The sequence below is a fragment of the Danio aesculapii genome, chromosome 2 (assembly GCF_903798145.1).
Source record: "Danio aesculapii chromosome 2, fDanAes4.1, whole genome shotgun sequence".
Classification (NCBI taxonomy): domain Eukaryota; kingdom Metazoa; phylum Chordata; class Actinopteri; order Cypriniformes; family Danionidae; genus Danio; species Danio aesculapii.
The window spans coordinates 33,516,425-33,529,525 of NC_079436.1; positions in this window are offsets into that span (position 1 = coordinate 33,516,425).

A 13,101-nucleotide genomic window follows, 5' to 3' on the forward strand; every position below is an offset into this window, starting at 1 on the left:
TTCATTCATGACATGACAGTAAATCACAGTTGTTGTTTTTTTTATCTACATATCTTTTTCTATAGAAAAATCAGTCTATATAGTAATATTCTTCACTGGAAGTGTTTGATTTACCAGAAAATCTGAGAAACACCATATGTTTTTGTTAAATTTCATAGTGAAACCTTTAAAGTTGATAATCATTCATGACCTAAAGGAACAATTCACCCAAAAGTTGAATGTTTCCTGACCCTCATGCAATTTTAAGCCTTTACACTTTTTCACCCTTGTGGAAACACAAATGCTTTTATTCATATTTACAAGTTGTTTTGCTGCTAACTGTACCCAGTAGTGAGCTGTTAACCTCAGAAGCACTTAGGCATGATCACTGATGTTGAAGCCAGTTGATCCATTTTACAAATTGCCTGATTTGTTCACAACTCACTGACTCTGTAACTGTTGTCACAGAAATACTAAGATGCTAACAGCTGCTCATCAAATGGCAAGTGTTAATTAAAGAAGGTTTTACGCAGATAAATAATAATTAAATTAAACTTTTTACAGTTTTGAGCCAAATCTCAAACCTATGCTATGGTAAGACTGTCTCAAGCATATCAATAAATTACAACTCTTAAAAATGAAAATTGAAAAATAAAATGTACAGTAACTGATGCAAGGACTCCAATAAAGATCATGTGACTGAAGCCCATGAAGAGCTCCTGTTATACTATAACATTAAGTTTGTCCTTTGGTGTGACAACCTTATTTGTTAAAAATGTCCAACAAGTCACACAAAACAATAAAAGTAAATAGCTTTCAGACTACTTTTATATTATTAAGCATTCATTTTCCTTAGTTTTCCCAAACAAAAGAGCTTTATACTGCCTAATTGTCGTCTACCTTATATTTATTTATTGGACTCATGAACATGAGTGTATGGTTATGAAGAAAGTCAGTAGTGTTGTTCACACTGAAAAATGTCTGCATTGTTTTCAGAAATGTAAAGCTACTTTCATCTAGCAAAAACATTTGGTGTAGTACTAAATATATACAAAAAAGCTAATGTGTTTTGTGACATCAATGCCAAATATGAATTTTTTTCTTTATAAGTAAGATAACCTTGATAGTGTTTTTCTTTTTTTTTATTTCTATTCACTTTTTCCCATTAATTTGTCAATTTCCTTATTAAAGTCTTAAAGTAATTTAAGATTTATGGGACCTAATTTGGTATACTTCGAATACAAAATTTGACATTAAAAAAAGTGAGAAAAAAAAACAGTAGCATTCCATTAAAATGAAAAATGACTACCCATATGAGCAGACAAGAATATTTTCTTTTAATCAGATTTAATATCCATACTTCTGCACGATAAGAGACTTGGAGTTTTACCTCAGCAAAACATTAATTAACTTCCTGAGACCTTGGAGAGTTGATTATAATTGACTCCCTCAGGATTAAACAGATTGGAAAAGCTTTGATTGAGTGTGGCATTGTGATTCTGTTATCTTCTTATGAGGAAGCTTCTGAAACATCAGGCTTAGAATAGCTAAAAGGACTGGCTGGCTTGTTATAGACATGCTTTCTTCTTCTCTGTTATCCACCATGCATTTTAAAGAATACCAGAGAGCTAAAGGAGCTTTTGCTGGGATTTTCAATTTGGAAATGTGTTTCATGCGAGCTGAGTCTTGTATCTGTTGGCCCCGAGTGTGTTTGACTGTGCTCTTTGGATTCCAGCTGTCCACATGAACATTTTCTCAGTGTGGAGAAAACTGGCAGTGGCTGATGCTCAGTTCCCATCACCTCCACAGACTAAATAAACAGACAAACCACCCAGCGAGCCCATCGGAGGAGCATGCAGAACAACCTCTGTTTTTCTTTTCCTCCTGACCCCTTTCTTTATTCTCTGTCATTCTGTGGCTCTGGATTGTCTGTGAATGGATTTGCATGGGGAAAGCGTCCGTCAACACAGGCCTGCCTGAATGTGTTATGGTGCTTTGAGAAGAGCCTTTCCATAAACACATGCCACACATTACTCTATTTTTTTTTGCACCCATATACAGTCTATAATGTGATGTATTGTATTTTACTTCATATGTGTATGTAGCAAGGTCAGTCAGGTTTAGACTATAAAAAAATTCATGAGTCAGAAATAACTGAGGGCTAATTGTATGACTATTTGCATATTTCAAAAATAAAATATCATTTATTTTAATATTTTGTAAAAAAAATAAATAAATAAAAGAAAAATAATAATAATCACACATTTGTAAAATGAGCTGCTAAAAAAACTATATTTTAATTCTTCCCTGCTGGAAAAAAAAAAACTTTAAACCAGCCTAGGCTGGTTTTAGCTGGTCAACCAGCCTGGTTTTAGGGGGGGTTGGCCATTTCCAGGCTGGTTTCCATCCATTTCCAACCTGTTCAGCTGGTCAAGCTGGGAAATGACCAGCTGAAACCAGCTAAAGCCAGCCTGCCGGCCTAGGTTGTTGTTTCGCAGGGTTCTCATTCTGTTTTGAAGAATGATTCGTTAATGAATCTGGTCAGTTTAGCTTGACAACGACCCTGTTCTACAACTAACATACTGTTAGTAATCAATTAATTGATCATCTGTTCGTCACAAATCTATAATTTTAGTTAGGAATAGGCTATTATGTACGATACGTAGGCCTATCTCCGTCTCCTTTTGTCTCCCGACGTTATTAACTAACGGGTTTTGGATATTTTTGGGGGAAGGATATTTGGGTGAGTCGATTTAGTCGAAACATTTGTTGTAAACTATGTAAACAGAGTAACATTACACATTAACGTCATATTTGTTGGAATTAAACTATAGACTAAGTTTCTTTTAATCTCTAGCATCATTATTCAACACAGGCCTATCAGTGAAACTGTCAGTTGACGTTAAAGATGCTAACGCTAAAAAGTCTAATTAATGCTAATAAGTGTTTTTAATAGTCTTATATATGTCTTTATCTGCTTAAAACTAGTTTAAACTACTTAAACTTTGTATTTAGGCTTTTTCAAGCCAACGTGGTTACTTCTGAAAAAATCTGCTGAACGTTTTATTCTAAATTACGGTGTAATGAATGATGATATTTGTTATCAATAGCCATGCAGCACAACATGTTGTGACCAGTAGATGGCAGTCAAATTATGCACACAAACCTTTTAAATGCGCTCACATGTAACTGCTGCATTAGAAATAACATTTTCTACAGTTCTATTAGAGTTCTTTGTGTCTTTATTTATTTGCTTTAGCATGTTTACCCATTTAAATCCATGTAACACACTAGGAAATTCCCAGAATCTTATTTGGCCCTGATGCCTCAGAATAGTTTCAGAGTAAGCCACACTGGAGCTTGCTTATTTTTCATGCAGTTTGGCATTGCCTGGCAAAGCTCATTGGCACCAGCTCCAGGTGTCTGAATTTAATGTATTCACAGAGGTGTTTTAATATTTGATTTTGTGCATGAATGCTTCACTGTTGTCAAGGAATTGTTGAATGTTCTTAATGCTAATTTAGATTGCTTGCTATGTCTTTTGATATACTTTTTTGCCTTTCTTTTCCAGGTGGAATGTTCAAATGCACGTGTCTGTGGTGTTCTGTGTGAAAAGATACAGGCGCTGGCGGCAGGTCTGTCTGCAGGGCTGTGGTGAGTCTGGGTTTCCCCAGCTGAATATGCTTGTTTATGCTTCCATTTCAAGGCGGCTAGAGGACAGCGTGCCCGTCAACACAGGTGTGCAAACCACAGAGTCTAACAAAGAGGATTTATTATTCAAACTAGTACAAATGTTCATCTTTTAGACCTTTATATAAATACACTGTGCAAGGAATAGAAATTTGAAAATGAAAAACTGCATTTCTATATATCACATCCAAACAAGAAATTAAATGTGTGTGACATTCCTTTAATATCATTACGCTGCAGTTAAGTTTTGTCGTTTTATGGCCAGTGTATGTTTTTATTACACAGCTTGCACAACATTAAAATGAAGAAAACACTATGAAAACCTATCAAAACAGTTTTTATATTTTAGATTTTGCGCTTTCCATGGATGTGGCAAGGGTCTGCTCAGGGCTGAATCCATTGTTATGACACTTTTTTGCCAACAGAAGGAAGTCAAACATGCTAGCAACTGTTGAAACATGTTAGAAACAGCTAATTTAAAAGCTAATGTGCTGTTTATGTTAATGTGTAAAACATGTTAGTAGCGTCTTAAAGCATACTAACAGTATGCTGAAACATGTTAGCAGTGTTATAAAACATTTTATCATGTTCTGAAGGATGTAAACGAGTAATCTAAAACATGCTAACAGCATGCTGATACATGCCAGCAATGCGTTGCTTTATTATACAGCTTAATTCTAGTTGTTGTTATTGATTTAGAGCAAGACATTACAGGTTATGTAATATTTCAACTTACAGATGTCTGGTTAGTTGATTAATAATAGAAATAAAACTGTTTGTATCGCAAGCTTTCTAGGATGAAATGATTTAATATGCAAAACAAGTATTATACGTATATATGCAGTGAATTTCATACACTTCTGGTTCAAGTTTTTGGAATTTCTGTTTTTTCTTTGGTGATATAATACAAGTTTTTATTATGTTTAGATATAAAAGATTCTCTTTAAAACCTTTCCAAATATGGGAAAGAATGCAACTGTTCTTTAAAGTCTGTAGTTTGAATTCTGTAGCAGAAATAGTATTTTACATTGAAATCTAGACACAAAAGGTAAAGCTTAATAAAATAATCACTTAAATGTTTTAGTTTTGGGCGTTTTCTTTCCCCAACTCAGCACTGGTGGGAGGCAATATACAGTCAGATTGCAATGCTACAAGTGTGATATTGCGTTTATACAACAGTTCGACGGCAAAATCGTGTATGTAAAAAAGAAAGTCAAAAACGGAGAGTCTCAAAAACCCTTTTCTATGAGGAACTACTTTCTTCCGCCACTCATTCACATCTGCAGCTGACGGTCAGAACAGCAGAAACCATTGCTGCTTCACAAACGTCACTTCAGAGCTAGTATTTGAATGATTCTCTAGCATAATGTCTAAAGTGATGACAAAACAAGTGATTTTTGCTCACATTTTAAAATTATCTACAGATTTCTCAGTATTTCTGTTGTGTATGTATGTTTATATATATATATATATATATATATATATATATATATATATATATAAATCATTTTATTTATTTTCTTTTTGCTTGTACTACCTTGCCTTAATGACAAGTCAGTTGAGTCTCTGTGAATCATATCAGAGGCCAAAAAGGTCTGCTGGACTTTCACTGAGCTAGTTCAGGACCAATCAACACATACGTACTTACACTCTCTCATTTAAACAACCAGAGAAAGAGAGACTCGCCTGTCTTTGCGCCAGTGATGGATTTGGGCGATGAGAGGCATTTTGTTTGGAATATTGGGCCTCCTCGTGCCTTGGCCCCATCCCTTTGGGCCGAACATGCCAGACTGAATACATAGCTCTGAATGAGGGAATAAACTCCCTTGTAGCCTATGAGAACACCATTTACAGTGTCTTACTATGTTAGTTTACAAGTGTTTTCATTTACAAGTACTTTTTAGTATGTTTATCCAATTTAATATGTCTATAATTGAAGTTTAATACACAAAGTACACTTCTTTAAACTGAATGAAGGCTAAATATGACTGTTGTGGCTAGCTGTTTTTTATATTCCAGCCTTCATTATAGTCTAAACAGCACCTCCTAGTGATTAAACAGCTTCATAACTCCAGTTGAAACTTCCACTTGCAAGTTAACGCATGTGCTTGTAAATTCTTGCACTTTTTTTGTGCTAAAACATTAACTCTTTTAGACTCTCATAAACATTGCAGATGTAATATGCCTACACTGAACAGCAAAACTTCACTGCAATTACAGAAAGTGCTTAAAAAGTGCTTGAGTCAAGCTGGTTGTTTTGAGCAATTGTAAGCAGTTGCATTTAACTGTCTGTTGTACTTGCAAAGTGTGAGCCGACAAAATCTTCAAGTCTGCAGTTTACGGTACATGTTTTTCATAGTGAATCCAATAATAAATACATTTGTTTTTCCCTCTAAACATGATACGCAACCTCAAATCTGAACAGCAACATCTAACTTTCTCTCCAAAAAAAGCCTAAACGCAATTTTTTTATTGTCTTCACTACCCACAATGCCACTTCCATGTTAGTCCTATGAAAGCATTTCAAAAAAGCACTATGGATACCATATATGGACAGACATTTAAACCCAGAGCACCCGAGGACACATATGGCACGGCTTTCAGCACTACACAACATGTTGTGCTGGCCACATAAAATGGCTCTGCCAGTCTCCTCACTACGTTCATTACGTTTTATTACCTCTCACATGTGTTTAATTATAATCTGCTGGTCTTTTACCCAGAGTGCCATACTGCACACAACCGCTTTATGATTATTCCCTCTCCTATTTCGAACGTAGACAGCTCTGCCCTGCGAATTGCAATACAATTTGTAGAAAGCAGTCTAGAAAGATCTACATCCCCAAATAAAGCCCTTGCAGCACACAATGCAACTCTAACATGGCTGGCATTCAAACTGTTATTGTTTTAACCAAACAAACCACTTCTAAACACTGGGTTTGCATTACAAGTTCATATTTAGGCCCTTCTGTAAACATCGTTGGGCAGAATGAATCAATTAAAAGAGCATTACGTTAGTTCCTGTTTATTTAAAACATGTTTACACTGCAGGGGCCAGCCTGAAAATTTATATTGTTCCTGTGCTGGAATAAGATCTAGAAATTGCAAACACATTTGTTAGTTTGAAGCGATTTATGTAAATATTGATCTGCGCTCTGTATAATGAGGTCAGAGAACTAATGAGGATAGTTAGATGAATAAACAAAACCTATAGATGGACAGGGTGGAGGGTGCACCTCTTCCAGATTTCTCCCTGTGGATTTTCAGCTGATCTGTACCTCTGTTTTAGTAAATGAAGAGCTATGGTTTAGATATTAATTGTTTTGCATATGAAAAAAAAATATTGTGGATTATTTGAAACTCAGAAGAACACACACACACATTTATTGCATGACTTTTGATCAATTTCATGCAACATTGATAATAATATTTTTAAAAAATCGTACAGATTTTCCATATTTAATCATCTCACATTGATTTTAATGTGCAGATAAAATGTCCCACATCAAAAGAAATGGTGGCATCCGCCTTTTTAAAGGCTCACCTTGCTATGACTTCTTTTTTTATCGTCACCACCCCTTGCAAGCATCTAAAAACCATTATACTTGCAAATAGTAATAAACAGTGACTAGAAGCGTAATCTTTTTACCCATTTTCAGTCATGCTGAGAAGGAGAGACCCGTGCCAGTCACCAATAATGTAAAGCACACACACACTTCTAACTAATAAGCCCTATTGAATTCAAGCAACAATGGGCGCTCATCCTCTGGCCACCCAAGCAGCGCAGCAGATCATGTGTTCCTTCTTTTGTTCTCACCCAATTTTTCCCTCCCGCTTTTTTCCCAACCCCATATAGACACTGCTTTGCTCCGATTGTTGCCATCCAGACGCAGCTATCTGTTGTTAAAGGTGTCAGCTGGTATCTCACCCGTATATTACAGACCATTTAAAAGACTCTTTCAGTTTGTGCCAGCTGCTGCCATTCGTTTCTGTGGTACAGCTTTCTCTAAACTGCTGCAACAGTTGTTTTCAGACACACACAGCACTCTGTCTTTAAATCTCACTCTCAATCTGCTCTGATAAAGTTTATAGAACTGAATAGAAGGGAGAGAGTCAGACCCCCCATTTTGTTTCGCACGGTGCCAGTGCTGTTTGGCTCCCGCAGCTCACAGTACGCTGCCAAAAGCCAGACATGAATGAGAGACAGCCCTATCGTTCCTACGATCAGCTCTCTCTCTCTCACTCTCTCTCTCTCTCTCTTTAGTTTCCTTACTCAGAGTATGTTCAGTACGTCACAGAGCTCCTCAGGAAGATGTAGTTAAACTACGTCAGCTCTCTTAATCTCAGTGCTTCCCAGCGGAAGCCACTGAAAGCTCCAGACCTCCAGTGAAAATATTTGGTGCATCTTTGGGAGTTAATACGGATACTGCTCCTTTTGACTTTAAGATATTGGAATTTTTATGGCCATGAGCTCTTTTCATCTTGGCACATACATCAAGGTTTTTCCTACCTTGCTTTGGTGGTTATAACCTGTTAAGTGCCCAAGGATACAGTTTAAAGTCACATTAAATCTTTACGCTGAAAAAATTCCCATCATATACATTAATGCAGAGGGTGACTAAACCTTTCATGCATTATTTAGAGAAACATAAATAATTTAGACACTGAATGGGCATTTGAATGATTTTTTATAAGGTTTTAAACTTGAAAATTTGCTTTTTTAAACTCTCATTGTACATTGATTTCTCCAACCCTCTGTAGGTATGTTTACATGCACTTGCTTTTTTTTTCATTTGAATGAATCGATTCTGAGGGTTGTGTTCACAGTTGTGAGTGGTTCTTTTAAATCAGTTGTTCAATTCTGTTTTGCTTAGCATTCACACTTTTTTCATATTTTTATGACTGTAGGTGTGTCCCAAATTATACCATTTTGTAGTATAAATAGTGTAAGTAGTGCATTCACACTGAAAACTCTAAAAATAATAAGTGCACTTTAAAAATCCGGACGATGCACTTATTCAACTGGTAAAATGAATTGTGGAATGATAGACACTACACGCACTAAACGACCGCAGCTTTGCTCACATAGTGTAAGGTGCGGAGCTGTCGAGCGCACATGTTGGATTACTTTATTTATTTTGGATTGTGAAAGCAAAATTCTCCTATGTGAGTGATTATACCGCCTTCCATTGGTGAATGCCGTTATACTCATGGCAGGAATTATTTGGTACTCTGGCCATTTATTTCACTAATATGGCAACCATCAAACGTCATCAGGGAAGCAGTTTGAATTTTTGCCTAGTAAAAAAAGCATTAGTGTCCATTTGGGATGACACTACATTCATATACTATGCTGTAAGTGTATAGTATGACATTTGGGAAGCAGCTTATACATAAAGATGCAAAACAACAAAATGGGCTATATAAAGTACATTGCAATGGAACTTACATTGGACATCTGAAACCTATGCTTATGCTAGGTTATGATAGGTTTATCTGTATTTTGAACTTCTGGTAAAAGATTAATGTGACCAGAATTTTAATTAAAATTTCCATTTACAGCATCGATAATGTAATTTAATTAAAATATAATTAGTTGAATTGACTTAAGCATTTGTTTAATTGTTCAAGCGTGAAGCGAGATGAAAAAACGTTTAAATGCAAGCGGCATCTGGAGCAGCAGTCGAGCACAGAAACTTCATTGAAAATTCATTAATTCATGTTCTTTTCGGCTTAGTCCCTTTATTAATTTGGGGTTGTCACAGCGGAATAAACAGCCAACTTATCCAGCATATGTTTTACACAGTGGATGCCCTTCCAGCTGCAGCACATCACTGGGAAATTCATTGAAAATACTGGGGTATAATACATTTCTATATGTAGCGACATGTCGTGGAACAATAGAATTTAATTCAGAACTTACTGTCCAGTCTGAGACCCACATTATATCGCATATCAATCAGGCAGTGAAGATAATTGACTTAAAATAAATCCGATCTTAACTAGAGTACTGAAAATTAAAAGTCTCTGCACACATAGCCATTGCATCAGGAAATCACACACAAGTAAGAATTACTGGACATTACAAACATAATGAGAGATAAAAAAAGGGCTGCTTGAGCTTTCAGTCCTGTTTACGCAACCTGACACAGAATGTCTTGTTTTTGTTTAGTTTAAATATATTTGGTGTGTGTTGAATTCATATTTCAGTAAAAATGCACCGGTTTATTTAGGAGCAAACCAACATCAACCAGAATTTAGATGGCAGCTTTCACAGTTATTCAGATAAACAACATTAGCCTAGCAACTGCACAAGAGTTTGTTTTAACTCTAAACTTTGCAGATTGATTCACATTGTTATTCAAATGTACATGTAAGTATTACAAACTAAACTTAAGGTTATGAACAGTCTAGAATCGATTAGTCGATTAATCGATCAGTCTAGAATTATTGATGATAGTAATTGCGAAACCAACATCACTACTTGCTATACACTTTTTTACACATATACACTTATTTAACAACACACTTTACATGCCAATTTGCACATAACCGCTGCACATATAACGTTGTATATAGTAATAAACATGTACATACACTTGTCAATCTGTGTATTTGCACTCACTAATTCTATTTTTTTTAATATATTTATTATCTGTTTTTTGTCCTGTCTCTGTTATCCTGTTGCACTGTAGAAGCTCTGTCACGAAAACAAATTCCTCGTATGTGTGAACATACCTGGCAATAAAGCTCTTTCTGATTCTGATTCTGATTCATAATCAGAGAAGAGTTGTGCTGGGATCTCACCAGGGCGTAAAGTCATTGCTAAGCTAAGCTAAAAGTGCTCCTGCCAGACCCAAAGATCAGTTGAATGGATTCATAAATGGTAAAACTCAACTCTCAAAATTGGCCTTTTTTCAGAAAATAATGATGTAACATGATGAAAAACAGTTTTTGTTTTTTCATAAAATGGCTATGGTAAAGCCAGACAGTTCTTATTGATTTTCTGCATGCCCTTTTTAATCCAATCTGAATTTAATTTGGAACATTGGCTATTCAATTCAGTTTTAGCCGTCAGTTCTTACAGATTGTTTGGGTGCATGGAAACATAGCTATTATCAATGCGTAGCAATATATAGTTTCACATTTGCAATTTTGACAAGGCCGCATGCATGTAACATGTTCCCTTCCAGAAGGCAAAACTGTAATATGTAGAACAAGATCATGCCCCACGGCCTCAGCCATTGCTCTTCAACTCCACGAGGCAAAACCCTTGACCCACTCTCTGTCTGTACCAATACTAAGGGGCCTCGACAACTTCAAAAGCTAGAGGTGTATCAGATTCAGACAGGCCTGAGGTAGCTGACAGATGAGCCCGTGTTGTGGGAAGCCGAGGAATTTACAGCGCATGCCTTTCATCTCCATTGGTGGGCTTATTGTACTGAGGACACTAGCCCGGGGAGTCACAACAATAAAACAGGAAGTGTGGAGCTGATACATCTAAACTGACTTCCCTCCCCTCACCAAATCACCGCTCAAATCTTAGCAGTATTTACTCAGTCAAGATAAAGTAGTGTTTTTGTTTTAAGTGACAATCTCAGTGTTGTGTACAAGCAATATGGAAATATGATGTTTCAGCCACGAAAGAAAAACAAAGACTTGATTGACTTTTTTTTTTTTACATTTATTTTGTTAGTTGAATTCCTATAAACGGTGAAGGAAATGATGGTCACAAATGGTTTTTCTTTTCATTTTTTCCTTTAACAAAGTTTTCTGAAGTCACAGTGTTTTAGACAACAACAAAAAACAGAAACTCTTCAAATCTTTACATAAGAAGGAAAGGCAAAGAGTCTACAAAAGGTGGACAACCGTAGCCATCCCTTTCCTTCATTATTTCCAACAGCAATATGAAGATTTCAAAGCCTGATCCCCCCCCATCCCCCCTCCGCCGCCTCCACAAAAAAATCTCAGAAACAAATAGATATAATTATATATTTATATTTATAATATATTTACTCTTTAAAAATATAACTTCAGTCTAATGACTAACATCTGTACAAACTACAAAAATAAAAATTTTATATAAATAATTTATATGGCATGACATACATTTGAAACAAAACCCTATGCAGGACCCCCGTCCCCTACCCTTGTCTCCTGTCTGCCCAAGCCACTCCTGTCCTTAAGCTGTACATGTGCTTTAGATTGCTTACTTTGTGTTGTGTTGTCTTTCAGATACAGTAGCTACTTGGTTTGTTACTGTTAAAACAGGTTTTTGTTAAATAAAAAAGAAAGAGAAGGAGAGAAGCTGCCACTTACAGTAACACTTTTTTCCCTGCATTTAATCTGGCAGTGACTTGACCAATACTGAATAAATCTGAGCTTTTGGCTGAAATTGGAACTAAGAATGAAAACTGAATTGCAGATAAAATATTGGAAGACTAGCACCCAAGCTGTTTAACTGTCCCTACACTGGCCTTGTGAGAGAAGCCCAGAGGGCAGCTAGCAGGTAAACATTCGCACAGGGCATTTGCTATGTACAAAGCAGCCAAGAGGTTGACAAAAAAGAAAACAAACAAGCAAAAATCTCTTTTCGCACTCACACAAATTCCCTTTCTGAATAATATTTCAGTAAACAACGTTTGCCTGATGTCTCCCAAACTTTTGCTGAGGCATATATAGTGACAAACTAAAGCTTACTCATGTATGGCAAAAATAACCAAAGAAGAAAAGCAAAACAAAGTGTCATTTAACCACCCCTTCAAGTATTTAGACGTAGACTGCAAATAATTATATAATGGAATAATGTAACAAAAACACAAGACCCTTAGTCCTGTTATTCATTACATGCTGAACTAGACAGAGCATTTCATGCTAACAATGATGTGTAAAACAGTCATAAAACAGAGGATAACTTTCCATATCAGTGACAGTGCTGATCCTTATCTGTACAGTGAAGCATTACTGAACAGTTTAACATTAATTAGGTAAGATTAAAAGTTAGGAAGACACAATGGTTGCTGTCAGTAAAAAAGTAAAATAAATACAGGAAAAGTCACTGCAAATTTCAACTGAGAAAAACTGTTATCTAAATAGGTTTTGATTTTGTACAGTGCAATCGAAGAAAAGTCAACATCTTTGAACAAAACAGATAAGCTTCCTATTGGCTGCAGTTTAAGAACTTGTTAATATAAATTTAAATCTTGGCTTATGTTGGGGAAAGGGGTACTGCATATTTTCAAGACACGTCATCTTAAATTTGAACTGTAGCAGCAAAAAAAAAACAAAAAAAAAAACACTGACCTTGCATTTCAATAAACTAATATCATTTCACATACTTTACATATAGAACATTTTATAATCTATACAAAGGAGGCAACAAGGCCTCCAAATCCTCTTATACATCTGACTTTTACACAAGAGAATACACAA